General features: G+C 45.2%; 1 long non-coding RNA gene across 1 annotated transcript in view; it reads left to right on the forward strand.

Annotated features, from left to right (window-relative positions):
- The window catches only part of LOC306915979, a 22,623-nt gene extending 10,957 nt beyond the window's left edge, over positions 1-11,666 (forward strand). Inside the window, exons 3-5 of the long non-coding RNA XR_013788908.1 lie at positions 1,378-1,490; positions 5,508-5,605; positions 11,363-11,666. This is a non-coding gene — a long non-coding RNA (uncharacterized lncRNA). The remainder of the gene's footprint in view (positions 1-1,377; positions 1,491-5,507; positions 5,606-11,362) is intronic.
- The last annotated feature ends 6,492 nt before the right edge of the window (positions 11,667-18,158 follow it).

Raw genomic sequence — 18,158 nt, forward strand, 5'->3', positions numbered from 1 at the left:
CTCCCTCCTCACACCTTTGCACTGCTGCTTTCTCTATAGTTCTCTTTCATGGTGTTCTTTCTTTTCTTTCTTGCTTGAATGAATGTGTGCATGCTCCCTCCCTCCGCTCACCACGCAGTAGCCTCTTGAAGCAATCTGCCACAGAGCTCTATGGTTTATAATTTCCCGATGATTATTACAGCCATTGTTGTATTTTATATGATAAAGTGGGTTTGCCATCTCTCGCAGTTCGCAAGTTTACTGGATATTCAACACGTTCACAAACACACCTTAGATTACCAGATACCAGTCCACGTAAGAACAGTCTACAAGGAAAGACTGCTTTAATTTATGCTCTACACAAATGGAACAAACTTTGGGACTCTCTGAAACTGGTTCGATTTGTCTACATCAGGAGTGCCCACACTTTTTTGACGTGAGGCTACTTTCAAAATGACCAGCTCAACGAGACCCACTCCCAAAAATATATATATATCCCGTTGCTGAAAATAGTTGAAAAATCACACTTGTGTGAAGTGAGGGGCGCTCTTATCATCATCATACATCACATTCCGTGCTCAGCCATGACAAATGTCATTCCGGCCAATCACTTTTGACGTCTTCACTTTTCTTCCCTCACTTTTGTCCTCAATACGGACTTTGCTCAGCCAATCAAATCATTGCTATGGGGTGATCAGCCAATCATCAGCCAATGTTTGTGTTCACACAAACCCTCAAAGCTGGGCATAGGGGGGCTAGCGCCCCTCAACAATGTAATAGCTGTGATGGCGCTACATATAAGATGCATATATTGCACTTGGAATGGGAAATGGAGGGGAAATGTGATTGGTAGGTTTTATTGTTTGGGAGATGTGCCATTGGTTGAGAATGTATGATGATAAGAGCGCCCCTCACTTCACACGGGTGTGATTTTTGTTTTGTATATACATTTTGTAATGCTACTGATGTTTGTGCGCAACACTCTTGAAAACAAAGTATTGCATTGTTTGTTTTGAGCTGACAGACCATTTGTTATATTTAAATGATATATTTTTAGGGACATGTCATGTGGTCTACCTGAACAGACTTTGTGATCTATACTGCTAGATCACAATCTACCTTTTGGGCACCCCTGGTCTACACTACATAGTGATTTCACCTGTTTCATGTAACACTATATAAATGCATCTTTGACATTGTAATGTGGTTCAAATGTTTGTTATTGTGTGTTTTTATATGCTGTGATCAGGGCGTCCTTGAAAAAATGATCTTGCTCTCAATGGGCTTCCCTGAATAAAGGGAAAAGAAAGTATGTATTAATGTATGTCTGTCTATTTCTCTTGTTTTATTTCTCTTGTTTTATCCCCCCCCCCTCCCTCTCATCTTCTGTCCCTAAAGGTGTATCCTTCTGTCATGTCAGCTGGTTTTCAGGACCCAAACAGGATGCACACAGTGATTATTTGGACTATCTAGGAAGACGTATGCGTAGCCTGCAGCCTCTACTATCTCTAGTGAGTAGTGACACCTGTCTTTCTGTTACCTTCGGGACTACAACAACAAAAGTTAAATTGTACTGTAAAGCTGTATGATGGTGACTAAATGGTCTTCTGCATGAATAGGACACCTTGGGGTTCTGTAAGCATGCAGGATTGTGTCTGTTGTCCCGTCTATTGAAACGTAGGAATCGTCACGTTAAACTTGGAGTAAGTCTGGTGGGTTAATTACACTTTCAACGTTAAATTAACATGCCGGATTTCACTGTGCAATGAGTAGAGAATCTGAGAAAATAGGTGAAATCTATAGGCTGAGATGAAAGAGAAACATGATCAATATACAAACAAATCCTCAATTATACTGAATGTCCCCCTTGGGAATAAATAAGGTTTTGTCACGCACATACCTTGTGATCCCAAACACAAGCACATTGTTGCAGGCTACATTGGCTTGCTGACACCTAAATAACCCCTCACAGACTTTTTTCTAACCCCTACATTTACCACTAAAGCCCTGTTGTATACTTCGGCTGTCCTAAAATAGCCAAAATAGATGCATTGTGACACGTTGTAACTTTAAAGCTTGTAGAATGTAGATCTACAATTTTGAAAATATTTGTAAATGTTTTGCATATAATGACATGCCCAAGATAGGCACACCAGGGTTAATGTGGTCAAGGGTAGCAACTTAATGCAATCCCCAAGTATGAAACATCACGGTGTCTTACTCAAGTTATCTTTTGACAAGGCTTCCCATTGGCAGGACAAACAAACTTGCGACCCTCTGCTTACAACAACAGTCTGTCTGTCCAACCCTATTGCAGATGTAAGTCATCTGCAATACTATTCCTCTTTACCCCCCCCCCCCCCACACACACACACACACACACACACACACACACACATTCACACGCAGTTACGCACACACATGAGTATAATACACTCAGCATTTTGCAATGCATCTGTCCAAGCAGTGGTCCCTTCTCACTGCTACTCACAGGGCCACCCCCATCTCCTCTCCCATTTCCTGTGTCCATCTGTCTTATTCTGTCCCCGGTCTCTCTCTTTCTCTCTCTCTCTCTCTCTCTGAAGAAGGCCCCTTTTCCCTGTCTTTTCTCCTCTCAATATCCCATGCCCCCCCCCCCCCCCCCCCTCTCTCTCGTTCTTTCTCTTATTTTATTTTTTATTCCACCCATTTCTCGTCTTTCAACTCTCTGCACCCAGCTCTTCTCCTCCTGAACTCTGTTCCTCCTGTCCATGGGGGCCGTAGCTTTTTTGGGGACTGATGAGATGGAGGTAAACCAATCCCTGGTCTCCGCTGTCAGCCTCCCACCTTGTCGATAACCCCCCCCCCCCACACACACACACACACAAACACGCCACACACATCAAATACGGTACACAATCACACAAACATCCAACCTCTCTTGTTCTCATCATACACACGTATAATCTGACGCTCTAGCCCACACACTGAGCATGCTGCGAAGTTGCGCACGCGCGTGCACACACACACACACACACACACACACACACACACACACACACACATACATACACACACACACACACACACACACACACACACACACACACACAGAGATTGATTCTCTCTTTTTCTTTCTATCTCAGATACCTTCTTTCTGTCTGTCGTATCTCACTCTCTCTCGCACATACGCACACACACACACACACACACACACACACACACACACACACACACACACACACACACACACACACACACACACACACACACACACACACACACACACACACATTGTATTTGACCTTTGCTCAGTGTACTGTCTTGGGTCACTATATTCATCAAGTCAGCGTTCGCAGTTGTAGTTTCCAAAGCCGCCACTCAGGGGCGGTGTCTGTCCATTCCAGTCTTGGATGGGTCCCTTATGGGAACCTATATGTTTTTTTTGAAGGGGGGAAAAATCAGAAGATTGATGCTTGGTTTGTCACTGTTGGTGCCTGTGTGACTGCATAGCACAGGAGGGCAGGATTCTGGAACTATTTTTAATCGCAGTTTTAATGCTCCTTCGTTTCGTTAATGGGGAGGGGGGGGGGGCGTCTAGAAACATAAGTAGTAGTGAACGAACGCAGAAGACGTCAACATGTGGACGCTATCAAACTAAATCATCGACTGCAATTAAAATAGCATAGAGTCAGAGAGAGAGAGGGGAGGTGTGTGGGGATATCAAAGGTGTTCTGTGAAAAATCACAACGGGACCTTTCCCCAACAGCCCACCAATCCTGATATAATCGCCTTGTATTTCAACAATTCTAGTCATTTACAATCAGTCCCGCAACATTACAATGTCTGGAACATGTACATCGCATATGGAGAGAGCCCACGTAAGGTATGGCACCGGCCAAGGAGAGGGCCAGGGCCACGGTTTAGGGTGTGTACGTGTGAATGTGGGTTATACTTGACTGCAGAGCAGCCATTTATCACATGCTTTTAATCTCATTGGTTTTTCTTGCATGCTGATTTGATTATGATCAGAGAAACACATATAAGCCAAAAGCCTACAGGACTATTTTTTGCCCCATGGGCTACAGTGCTATTACCCCCAGATATTTTTCTTTAAATGCGTCTTAAAATGTGCCTTTGAAACAGCTCGGATCAACGGATATATCTTGTTACTAAAACAAACCATCCCTGGCATCATTCATTAATTCACATTTGGCTATATTGCAGTATAGGGTTATTTTATAGTGCGGCTGTTCTTCCTGTGTGGTAGGAAAGAGTTAACAGAAATGGTCTAAACGTGATGACTGAGGGGCTATATGAAACTGCGAACCAATCCGTGTTGAGATTAACACTTTATGCCTCCTTGATTGGCCGGCGCAGACTGAATGCATGGTCGATGTTGTTTGGAACTCACAGCCCACGTGGGGTGTGGACTATCACTCCAGCTCCTATTGGCTCAGGGCACACTAGCAAGACCCTCCCGTGGATTTTTAGCCACTTTATTGGTGCGAACGCCCGCGCCTCGGCTCCTCCCCTGCCTTGTTTTCCATCCGAAAGGAAAATACCCCCCCCCCCCCCCCTTTCTCTCTCTCTCTCTCTCTCTCTCTCTCTCTCTCTCTGTCTCTCTCTCTCTGTCTCTCTCTCTCTCTCCGTAGGCTCGGGCCCCCGGTTCGTCGCTTCACATCTATCAGAGGCGCGTGAAACGAACTCGGATCTGACATTTCGCACCGGTCCTCTTAACAACCGCAATATGATTTCTTTTAAAAACACGATTATTAGATATGATATTTAACTCCGCGCCGTCGTCGTCTCTGGGCTGCAAACGGCCCGCCACTTTCAAAACCTGTCAGCCGACGTTGCCCATTATTTCGGTTTATTGCCAATTGCCTGAGACGTATTCCTCCACCTCTCGCTCTCTGTGTCGCTCTTCCCTCTCTCTTCATAAAGCAGCCGGTCGCCTCTCTGCTCGCGCTCCCTCCGCACCGAGCTGCACACAGGGCATGCCATGGACACAATCAAAGGTGGCATCTCTCTCTGTCTTCACACACACACACACACACACACACACACACACACACACACACACACACACACACACAGTGTGACACACTATCACACACACATGCACACTCTCTAGGCTTGTTCAGGAGATGCAAGCGATGTTGCGGTGACATGTCTCACAGACACCACCACAGGACTGTTAACATTTAAATGACCTTCAATGACTTAATTAGATTACGAAATATTAACCGGAGAGCAAACTTAATTAAATAATGTGTGGAGAGTAGCTGTTCTCGCTGCTCTCTGGCCCCATCTATCTATCTATCTATCTATCTATCTGTCTGTCTGTCTGTCTGTCTGTCTGTCTGTCTGTCTGTCTGTCTGTCTGTCTGTCTGTCTGACTGACTGACTGACTGACTGACTGACTGACTGACTGACTGTCTGTCTGACTCAGGCCTTTGTCCACCATCTGTCACCTCTTCATCATCCAGTTCCATCCATCTTTCTACTCGCTTTGCTCTAATGTTGTGTCTCTCTTTGGTTTCTAGGACTTGGGGAGCAGTGTGCTGAAGGTCATCAGGCTAATGGGGGAGCACCTGGATGCCTCCTTAAAAAGTCTGCTCCCCAGTCCTTTGGCAGATCCTTGGTATTTGCACCATTTGTGTTACATACATACAACACTCACGCACATACTATACACTCATGCATACAAATGTCACGCATTGCATTACTGACTTGACTGATTTCTTCATCTGTTTACTTCTAGTTTGTTTATTTGGGTTTTGATCATTTAATATATCGTATACTGTCGGGAGGAAACCACCTAACGCATAAATCCATGCTATATTGAACACCCTTTACGTCTGTGTGTTAGTTAAAACAATATGGAACCAATGAAAAGTAGGAAAAAGTGCTTTGGACAACACTTCTTCACTTCATTTGACCCTCAAACTGTCTGCTAAAACATCTAACTCCTCCAACTCTCCCCCTCGTGTGAAAGTAATTGACAATATATTAAGTCACAACACCAACATTGAAGAGGCAGTATTGCTTTATTTCAAAAATATGAGGTTTTCTTCATTTCCTGAAAAATGTATATTTTTCATTTTCTGAAAAATGAACATTTTGGAGTTAGGTGGTTTCTTCCCGACAGCAGAGATATACTAAATTACGGTACTTTTTAAACTGTGTCTGCCCTGTTCTGCCATGTTCCCAGGCACCCCCTAGGCCAGGGTCATAACACTGCCCCACACACGTTAGGTCTCCTGAAGAGCTTGGAATCGAACTGGGGACTCATCAGGCATTTGAGCCCGTACACGCCCTAACCACTCAGCTACCAGGTCGCCCAAACAAGTTAAATTAACACTTGGGATTCCGCGGTGCATGCTCGGTAAAGATGGGATCCGCTCATCCACCGCCCCCCACCCTACATTTCAATTCACGCATCATCCACACTTATAGGGGCACGATGCAGGCTGGTGCGTGCGTGCGTGCGTGCGTGCGCAAAGGCAAAGCGTTAATGTACACGCAAAGCATGTACATTAATGAGCTGAGGGAGAGCCCTGTAGTGTGGGGACCATTTTTTGCTTGTTTGCACTCAACACCTGCCTAGAACTATTTGAATGTACTGCAAAGGTACGCACTTGTCATAAATGCTCCCTAAAACATAACAGCTTAGGGTACACATGTTGGCTAATCGCTGAGGTGCAAGGACATTTGTGACAGCAAAATGCACACGGAACACAGCCGAGCCCACGTGCTAAATGAACACTCCAGATTTGACTTTGCAGGTAGAGTTAAGAATCCGCTGATTTACTGGCATCTATATGCGGTACGTTGAAGAATGAGAAGGCAATCATCTCAATTAGATGTCCCTATCAACAGCATTCTCTAGTGTCATTGTGCAATCAGATACTGTAGATACTGTATACCACACAACGCTATATCGCACCTGTGTGTGTGTGTGTGTGTGTGTGTGTGTGTGTGTGTGTGTGCGTGTGCGTGTGCGTGTGTGTGCACGTGCGACAGTTATGGGAAGAGAGGTGAGGGCCAGGAGGAAAGGGGGGACACCCCTGTTGAGAGAGAGAGAGTGTGTGTGAGTGTGAGAATGTGCGTGAGTGCCGTGCGTATGTGTACGTGTGCGTCCATGCATTCATGCATGTGTGTGTGTGTGTGTGTGTGTGCGCGAGGCGATTGTTGTGGCAATGGTGGCTGTGGTGGTGGTTGCCAGGGAGACGGTGGTTGCTTGTCTGACCCGTCCCCCTTCGTGCTGTCACGGCCGTTATTGATGCACGCCGCTGCTCGGCATTGTGGGAGCACAGGAGGGAGGGAGGGAGGAGAGGACAGCGGTTAATGAGTTTGCGACGAACGAGATACTCGCCCCTTCTCCCTTCCCTTTCTCCCCCCTCTGTCTTTTCCTCTCTCCTAACTCTATCTCTTTCTGCTCTCTCTTTTATTCTCTCTCTCTCTCTCTCTCTCTCTCTCACACACACACACACACACACACACACACACACACACACACACACACACACACAGTGTCTCCTTGTCCACCTACACACCCACTGCTGTCTCTCCTCTTCTCTCCATCTCTCTCTGGCTTGGTCTCTCTCTCCCCCCCATACACTCTTCCAACTCCTCCTCCTCTTCCACTCTGCTCTCTCTCTCTCGCTCTCTTTCTTCCCCTCCTTCATTTCTCATGGGTGTCTGTCTTGTGTGAGTGTGCATTAAGAATGTGCGTCTCCCGTGATCCATCATGACAAAATGCACTTTCTCTCTCCCTCACTCATGCACGCACACGCATGCATGCATGTGTGCGCGTGCACACACACAAACAGTGCTCTCGCGTGGACATGTCCACCCCCCCACCCACACGCACCTATGCTCAGCCCACAGCGTAACAGACTCATTCACAACCACTCCTCTCCCCTCTCAGTTATTCACCAGTGTACCACACTCACGCAGGCGCACACACACACACACACACACACACACACACACACACACACACACACACACACACACACACACACACACACACACACACACACACACACACTCACACAGATGCTGCCCCGCTGTTCTGCCTGAAGCTAAGAGAGCCAGCAAGATTAATAATGACCCCTGGCTCCCCATAGACAGACCCAAATATACACAGTTTGGAGAGAGAGGGGAGAGAGAGAACATGAGGGAGGGAGGGAGAGAGAGGGACAAAGAGAAAGACACAGAGAGAGGTAGCTAGTGGGGCAGAGAGAGAGAGAAGGCAGAGGGCAGGAAGGAGGGAATAAGTATAGGTGGAGAGAGTGAATGTACACAATTTAGAGACAGAAAAGGGGGGATTGCAGCGGACATAGAGGTAGGAGGGACATAGATGGAAGCGTGTTGTATAGAATTTGGAAGGAGAGGAGAGGGGTTGTTGGACAGAGGAGGACGAGGAGAGGAGCGACGGAGAGAGATGAGAAAGAAGAGGGAACGAGGGAACGCTAAATAAACACAGTTTGGAGAGAGAGAGAGAGAGTGGGAAGAGGGAAAGGCGAGAGAAAGGAAGAGTGTGTGAAAGAGCGAGAGAAGAGAGAGTACTTTAGCAATGATGGCTGGGTACTAGTTCTCACTTTCTTATGCTCCGGCACTCACACAGCCTTTTCAGCAGTCTCTCCGTCATACACACACACACACACACACACACGCACACAAACACACACGCACACACACAGGCACCAACATGGATTAATGTGTTTCGCTGAACTATTTCATTTATTACTGTCAGAGGCTTTTTGTGATGAGGGCATTTTTCAGGTTGCTAACCATTATTCCCTCTGGGCCTGGGGCTCCTCGCACAATTGTGAGTGTGTGTGTGCATGTACATGTTTGTTCATGCACGTGTGTGTGTGTGGTGTGTGTGTGTGTGTGTGTGTGTGTGTGTGTGTGTGTGTGTGTGTGTGTGTGTGTGTGTGTGTGTGTGTGTGTGTGTGTGCACGTGCATGCGTGCGTGCGTGCGCGTGCATGCGCATGTGCTTGCGAGTGTGCACGTCAATTGGAGACATATATACCCAGCCATTATTAGTCTAACCAAATCAGAACATTCCATATCCGTTTGAGCATTCAGGTGTCCATTTTGTACTGCACTTAATGTTCCCTTCCCTATCGTATGGCCCTGCCAATTGTCAATAAAAGCCTGCACGGCTGGAAATTTGTTTGTTTTACATGGAGGTTCTTCACTCTCTCCGCGCCATCGTGCCCCGCAACGTACTCACAGCATGCGATACTAGTATGTGTCCCGTCTATCAATGTACACACAGCATGTGTTACAGTATGTGTCCCGTATATCAGCGGCCCAAAGTGTTTGGGGGAAACTGATGGAGAGAATGGATGGACAGGGGAAGTAGAGCATCACAGAGAAGAGAGAGAATCTGTGAATCTGTTAGACGTAGGCTACAAGTGCTGAAAATAAGCAATCTACAAGCTCGCCCTGTGTTACGATACAATGCGTTCTGAGCTTGTAGGTCAGCTATTTTTGCAAAGAAAATAATTATAATTTGGTTAACATACATTTAAAATGTATAATTAAATGATTACATTGTGATAATACAAAATAAATCATAAATATAAAATATGCTGTATCAGACAGTCTACATTTCCCGAAAGGAAATGCATGTACTTAATTCAGTCTGACCAGATGCAGCGATAAAACATATCCCTACCGGAAATGAATGACCAGAGGGGGATATCAAAAGCAGAGGCATTAGACCCCCCCCAGCAAATTGAACCCTGACCACTACGACACTCACTCCTGTCCTGATGTTCCTCCCCCACCAATGTATTAAAAATGTGTTTACACAGTGTTCAGATCAGCTGTAGCGCAAATTACACGCATATAGAGATATAAACTGGAAACAGATGGGATTGCCTCTACTGAAAATAATGGTTGGTTTTTGGTTTAGTTTACATGGTCTGCATGTTTTCCCTCACATATCTCCAAACCGCTCCGGAATTAATTGATAAATTGGCTAATTTTCAGTTTCGTTTAAAGAAAGAAAAACAGGTGCGCTTCCTCTGGAAACTGCCCTTGGTTGAAGCAGTGGGTGCTCAGCTTTGAAAATAACTCTTAAACCAACTAAATGGAAAAAGCGACACTCCAAAATAAAAGATGCAAGACTGGCTCAGATGCAATTTCTCATGTTTATTCACGAACGCTGACGCGTTTCGGCAGAGCCTTCTTCAGAGTAGACTAAAACATTTTTTAGTCTGCTCTGAAGAAGGCTTTTTCGCATTTTCCATTTAGTTGATTTATGAGTCTCGGTTTCGTTTGTTTGTTGGTGGAGGACATTTTGACTGGATGGGCAGTTTGGGCACTGTGGTGGGTAAATGGGAGACTGATATAATAATGAACTTAACTCTGACTGACAATGGAGCATGTGGAGGAAGCTAGGTTTGACTCATTAGCTGTAGCACACTTAAGCAAACCTCAGTCACCAGGCTGAATTATGCTCCAGAAGTTATCGAGACTTAAGAGGGTTTATTTTGTTACTCACTCGTACAGGTACATTACAATACAAGCAACACAATGTTGGTGGGGCATGTTTCACAAGAGTGTGCTAAGTTAACAACACCAATGCAGTGAAAGTAATAGAAAAGATATATAAAAGTAAAGTTGGATATAGTACAACTAAGAAAGGCAGGTATAACTAAAACCTCTAGCAGTGGGAATATGTGCAGAATATGGGGGATTCATTTGGTATCTGGATATACTAATATAATATGTGCAATAAGGTGTACTGGGTATGATTTTGATGATGTAAAATATTACTTGTATATTTATTTTTGTACTTGATTGTGTTTTAGACTATAGAGTTAAGAAAGGTCTCCTGTGGACAGGTGTTGAACTAGCACTCGTGCTAATACACTGTAAGCAATGCATCTACAATGCAATGTGATTGTGATGTCCATGACAAATAAATAAACATGAACAGAAAGGAGAGGTCGCACAACTCGTAAATAAATAAACATACTGTTGCACATAACATTAACATAACATAACCCTACACATAAATACATGTACATTAGTGATCTGACACTATCTAAACTAATCTTGCTTATGCTGCATTCAAATGGAATCAGGCAAGCGATAGACGGCAAATGGACAAACCTGCTGGACGGTAAAAAAGATAAAAAAGATATAAAAACGGTAAAAAGATTAAATATTTGAACATTGGTGCCGTCTGCCGTTACCGTCGCCGGTTCTGGCTGCCGTGCCCTCCTGTTCTGTTTACCGTCCTGCTCCCGTCCACTAAAATGACTTGCGGTTTGCCGTCTACCGCTTGCCTGATCCCATGTGAATGCAGCATTAGCCCTGACCTTTGAGACACCCCAGCACGTGTCACCTGCTGTCATTTGCGTCCTGCAGGGATGGGATGGAGCTCCATGTGGTGTGATCAGCTGACCGCACGGCACCAACTACTGGAGGGCTAACCGATCCTGGGAAGAGCTTCTCCCATACTAACCAGTATGAAGAGTGGAAGAATTTCAGGACCTTCTCTAAGACGTCCTCAGCTGCCTGATACAGGCATTGCTCATCCACACTGGGTTCCCATTGATCAATATAGCATGCAAGACCTCTGCTGTTGCGTACAATAGTCCAGTTCATCTCTCTTTCTTTCCAATGTTCAAGAAGAGTCGATTTTCCTGGCACCACTGCGATAGGTCTGCCACATGCCTTCAGATAGTCCCCCTCGTCATTTGAGATCGGGCTCACGACCACTAAGGCATCGGCAAACTTGACAATGGTGTTGGAACTGTTTCTTGCTACACAGTCGTGGGTGTACACAACCATGGGGGACTAATGAGGTTGGTAGAGATGTGACTACCCACCCTGACCACCTGGCGTCTGGTGGACAAGTCCAGGACACAGTACACACCGCAGCGTTCAATCCCTGGTCAGCAAGTTTGCCTGCTTGCAGCCTTTATTAGCCTATTTCACGTGTCACTCACATTACCCTGATATTGGTGACCTATTGAATTTTGTGCTGCTAGAGAGATTCAAACAAGGGTAAAATATATAATCGATACAGCTTTTCACTTTCCCAAAAATACCGTTTTAATGGCATAATCTGATGTTTGTGTTCGTTTATGTACTCAAAGTCAGATTTTGTTTTACTGTTTCACCATAGTAGACCGGTGCCCGGCTGTAGAGCACAGTGTCGGTAACGATGGAAGTTGGAGATCCATGTCCTACCCGGCTATGCAATACCCGTTATACCCGTGTCGAATTTGAAGTTGGTGGGGCGAACGGTTCTCGAGTTACGTGGATTACAGCCGTACACACGTACAGACAGAGATATGGTGCATTTATAGATAGATAATGACAGAAGAAGGTTCTATTCAACATTGCTTTTAAAGGTGGTTGGGAGAACCACAAGACAGGTTGGTTCTTGTCTCTTGTGGAAATGTTAAATATGGCCTCTTTGTTTTTCTGGTATCATTTGTTTTTTTTAATTTATTCCGATGGTCTGCACCACACCAACTTGCAGATGTTGTTATTCCTCCGCACGAACAAGTCTCATCTCTAATGATAAAGCCAGGTGTACACATACAGTAGTGATACCTGTTTAATATAGAATTGCTGAAGTCCTCGTCTTAATCTTTTTCCTCTGACAATGGCCAGAAGTAGAGGAGACGGAGACACTAAAAAAACACCTCTAAATCCTTCCCATAAAAAACATGTTATTACCAATTGCAGGCATGTTCTCTTTACAGTGTTTATTAATGTATTCCAGTGGTGCAGGGTCAGACCAGCTGGAATGTGATGTACAAACACCAAGACATCTGCAGCTGAACAGGTTCATCTGTAGAGCTCCCTGTGTCTCATTTGGGGTGTCAGTGGCTCAGGGGTAGAGTAGCCGGTAAGCAGCCAGATGTGAACCGCGAGGTTCCCAGTTTGATCCCGGGCTCCTCCAGAGTTACTGGGGAAGTGTCCTTGAGCAAGACTCTGAACCCCTAATTGCTCCTGTTGTGCAGGTTGGTGCCTTGCATGGTTTCCTCTGCCATTGGTGTATGAATGGGTGAATGTGCACAATCTATGTAAAACGCCTTGGATAAAATGCTATATAAATGCACCATTTATCATTCAGAGAATTTCAGAGCTCAATGCTGTAGCAGTCACCAAGCCACTCTGGTTCCTATAAGATTGTCAACATGGACCGAATGTGGGTCTTGTCACGTGTGTAGTATGTCTATAGATGAGAAGAATAACTTCATGTTGACTTCATGTTCTACCTGAGTGACTGCACTACTATACCAATTCAGAGTATTTTCTACTGTTGTGTCCAGAATGAGATTAAAGCCAGCCAACACACTGACAATGCAATAGCACTTGCCTCTCACTTTCAGCAACACCTCCTAGCCTGGTACAACAATGACTTACAGATGTGACCTCTATGGACTTTGTGCTTTGATGTCAGTCCTCTCATTTTCATAGTGTAGATCTTGCTCAACATAAAGCATGTTTATTGAAGGGGTGTGAGGAAGCCAGGGTCTGCTACAGTACATAGTTTTCACACCTCCACATCACCCAGAAGCCTGTTGGTCTCGACCACAACAAATGTTCTGTTCTTGCTGCTCACTTAACAGACTGCTCTGCTGTCACAAACTGTAAGCATACTCTTTCTTTTGTGTTCGTATGGGTCCAGTGTCACTGGAGCTGTCACACACATGGCTGTGGGATACTGTATGTATGTTTATGTGTACATTTTCTGAAAAAAACGTATTTTAGTTTTTTTTTATTTACATTTTTGGGCCGGGTAGGGCGTAAAATGTGTGCTAATTAGTAAGGCCAGGCGGGACCTCGGGAGCAGCCCAGTCAGGGCCCAGGTAGGGCCGGGCCTTAATTGTCAGGCATGTTGTGAACTCTAGTTTTCCCTGGCTGCCAGGCACGGCTGCGTTAATAACTGGGGCGGGCCCGTCTAGAGTTTGAATGGACAGGTATCAAAAGGGAGACATCGAAGAGGAAGGACGGATGGGGATTAATGATCAACATATGGAATGTCAGAACAGGTCAGCTCCATATATGAAGATCTAAGGGTTTGAGGTTGAGTTGCTGGCCTCTATGTGTGTGAAGGGTGAATGTAATGCACAATCTCTGTAAAGTGCCTTGGATAAAGGCACTATATAAATGCACCATTTACCATTTTATGAGTTGATGAGGTTAGTGTTGTGATCTTCATACAGTATATGGAGCATGTCACGAGGTGTGACGGACGGACGGACGGACTGGACTGACTGACAGGTTTTGCAGGTTTTCATAGTAATCTGCGACCTACAGTCGCAATTAAGCTCAAATGTTAAGGTCACAAAATTGAGACCACTGTTTGTTTTGCCAGCTGCTTGAAAATCGTCTGGACAACATTTACACGTACTCTAGCGACCGTAGTGGACACTTTCCATGATTGGCTGCCTATAGGCTGCCTCTAAGCCAATGGGAGACGTACACATAAATCCCTCTCTGAACGCTGCAACGTGAAGCCGTATTGGCTGAATACTCTGAATGCTGCAACGTGAAGCCTTATTGGCTGAGTACTCTGAACGCTGCAACGTGAAGCCGTATTGGCTGAATACTCTGAACGCTGCAACGTGAAGCCGTATTGGCTGAATACTCTGAACGCTGCAACGTGAAGCCGTATTGGCTGAATACTCTGAACGCTGCAACGTGAAGCCGTATTGGCTGAATACTCTGAACGCTGCAACGTGAAGCCGTATTGGCTGAATACTCTGAACGCTGCAACGTGAAGCCATGAGCTGAGGCTGCGGCACACAAACTGATTATAGATGTTCATAAACGAGAGCTTGCTGCAGCTGGCAATTATGACTTAGTCATTCTTGTTTTTTCCTTTCTTTTAATTATATATTTTTTGGCATCTTATCTTGATCTTGTTATAACGTGCTGTAGGGGAAGTGGGGAAAATATGGGGGGGGGGTGTTCATTGGTGGTAATGGGTGGATGGGGGATATGGAGATTTATATCCAACTTGGATACTTTGTGGATCATATCCTGCACAACTCAGATACTTATATATGCAAAATTGATCAAAGATAGTGCTGTGTGTCATGTATATTCTATCAAGGCTGTGTAGAAGTTCTTTAACATGCTGATAGGACGAGAGACAAACAGGCAAACAAACAATGACAACAGACGGAGAAATACACACACAAACACAAAGCTTCGTACAGGATTAGGATGTCTGCCAAAATGAAGAGGATGTTTCCCGCTGTTGAAACACAGAATCTTTTGTTTTACCGACATGTCATCGTGCGTGCATGCGTGCTTGTGTGCGTGCGACGCACACCCACAATGCGTGCATGTGTGCCCACTGTGCACCAGGCAGTGTGTGTGTCTGTCTGTGTACTCATATCTCTGTACGTGTGTGCCTGCACCAGGCTCTGTGTGTGTGTGTGTGTGTGTGTGTGTGTGTGTGTGTGTGTGTGTGTGTGTGTGTGTGTGTGTGTGTGTGTGTGTGTGTGTGTGTGTGTGTGTGTGTGTGTGTGTGTGTGTGTGTGTGTCTGTGTGTGTGTGTGTGTGTGTGTGTGTTCAGTAGCCTGAGCTAATGACATAAGTAAGCAGACATGTTCGGTGATGTATTTGTGCATGTAAACAATGTACGCCGTACCTCCAACCCCCCCATCCACCCTCCCTCCCTCCTTCTGTTCCCCTGTGCTTTTATCTCTCCTCTTATCTCCTGCCCTCCAAATCTGCTCATCTGTCCCTCCCTCCCAGTTCTGTCGCTCCTCGCCTCTCTGTTTATCTGGCTCTTCCCCAGGCTGACTAGCGTTCTGCCTCGTTCTCTCTGTTGCCCTTTTTTGTTTAATTTTTCCAACTTTCATTTCATGTTCCATTTTCTCTCCCGTTCTCTTTGTACTCCCTGCTGCCTTTCTTGTCTCTCTTTACGTTCCTACTGTATTTCTGTCTATGTCGCTGATGAGGTGTGAGCCTGTGAGGATGTAAATAAATAAGAGACAAAGGGCTCCATTTTCGTCACCGCTAAACCCCTTATCCCTAAACTTCTTTGCCTTTTTTACTATTTTGCAAAAAAAATTTGAATAGTTAAAATGGCCAGACTACAAGCTCACAACGTGGTAATGTAGATTGGCTAGTTGAACTATTCAAAAATGTTTTTCAAAATAGTAAAAAAGGCAAAGAAGTTTAGGGATAAGGGGTTTAGCGGTGACGAAAATGGAGCCCAAAGTCATCATTCCATCCCTCTCCACTCAGAAGATGTATCTCTGATTGTAAGCTTGTATAGGCTATACCCCGTGAGCAACAGAGGATGTAGACGGGTGGGTGCAGGGGGGGTTAAGCAGGAAAGAGGGAGTTATTAAATGTCACTACCAGTTTACCATCACAAGGGGCCGGGACGCCATCTTTATTTTGGTCTCGGACTTAATGTCCGCTGCCAGTCAAAGAGAAGCATTCATTTGCCTTATTGGGGCGTGTTCTTCCCCTCCCACTTCTCCTCCCCCCTGCGGTTTTACAGTTGCTGCTAGTTATTGCAGCCGTCAGAGGAGACATGGAAGGCGAGAAGGAACACGGCCGATAGAGTCCCCTTGCATTCAGATGAGGCCTTGATTTCAAAGAAGCAGGTTTAGACAAGAGCGCGCACAAGAGATAAATGTAGTGAATAATTAAGAAAATGTTATGCAGGAAATCCAGAGCTAGGGGCTGTGTCCACACTCCACAGAAAGCATTTTGTTTCCTGTCATGTGTTTCCATGATGCACTAGGAACGCTCCTCTTTGCAGCACTCTTGGCATCCAGCATTTTGTGGCAGAGCGCCCTGGTCGCCTCGAGTAGAATATATTTGAACTTCTAGGGAGGAACGACACATCTATGTCAATTCCTGTGCTGGGGGTTTGAGCGACACGCCCACAAATGTTGACCGGCGGCGTCTCACTGTGTGGACGGGTAGTGCCCTAAAGTTTAAACCACTGTCTTCCAAACAGTGGATCCAGACCTAGGTTTGGGTCTCAGACCAGTTTTCATGGGTCGCGGGTAAATATCCAGGTTTTTTTTTTCTTTTCCTACAATTTCTTTTTCATTATTTCAAAAGATTAATGAATAAAAGAAAAAGGCAAATCTTAACATTTTCAGAGATAACAAGAATTTTTCCCTAAAGAATGTATCAGATCTAGGTTGTGAGCTTATAGATTGACTTGGGTCCCGGCCGGGACCTTTTGGGTCTTGAGCTAAAAGGTTTGGGAACCCTGCTCTAAACCAGTGGTTCTCAAACTTCTTCATGCAAGGACCCCCAAGATATTTATTTTGCCGCATCTGAAGATAATTTGTGCCAGGGACCCCAGAAGAGAAGAAAAATCTAAGTGATTGTAGATGTTTAAAAAAAGAACAGATGTACAAGCTCACAGCTTGCATCATCTGCTATTTTTGAATAGCGAAAGTATAAAATATGGATGAAGTAGTTTAAATGATTTTGACGCTATATTAAGTCATTCTACTGAGGACCCCCTGGAAACCCCCCTGGACCCCACTTTGAGAACCCACTGCTCTAAACATCATATCAAAAGCACTCCATATTCTGTAGACACGGCCCCTTAATGTGTAAACGAGTGGTGTCCTTTCTCCTTATTGAAAAAAAACGAGAAAGAATGAGGATATACATTAAAGAATGTGTGATAGCCATCTGTATAAAAATCACTTCGTTCCAGCATTGTGTCTTTCCCCATTTCCCTGTTTTCCAGCCTTCACCACTTCTATTCTTCTCCTCTTTGCGTCTCCTCCCCTCTATCACCCCCCTCTCTCCTGTGTTGCCCCCTCCCCTCAACATTACCAATTAGCTCTGTGGCCATAATGGATGTTGTTTGCCATGTTTCCTTGTCAGCAGATTGAATTAGCGCCTTTCTCTCTCTCTCTGTGTGTGTGTGTGTGTGTGTGTGTGTGTGTGTGTGTGTGTATGTGTATGTGTATGTGTGTGTGTGTGTGTGTGTGTGTGTGTGTGTGTGTGCGCACACACGCATGCCCGCTCAGTGCACGTACAGTATGTGTGTGTGAATGTGTGTGTGTGCGCACACACGCATGCCCGCTCAGTGCACGTACAGTATGTGTGTGTGAATGTCTCGGTAGGTCTATCAGGGCCTTTTTGTTCCCCAACAACGTGTGTGTGTGTGTGTGCGTGTGTGTACGCGCGCGCACACACACAC

Source organism: Electrona antarctica, assembly GCF_951216825.1.
Source record: "Electrona antarctica genome assembly, chromosome: 22".
Lineage (NCBI taxonomy): Eukaryota > Metazoa > Chordata > Actinopteri > Myctophiformes > Myctophidae > Electrona > Electrona antarctica.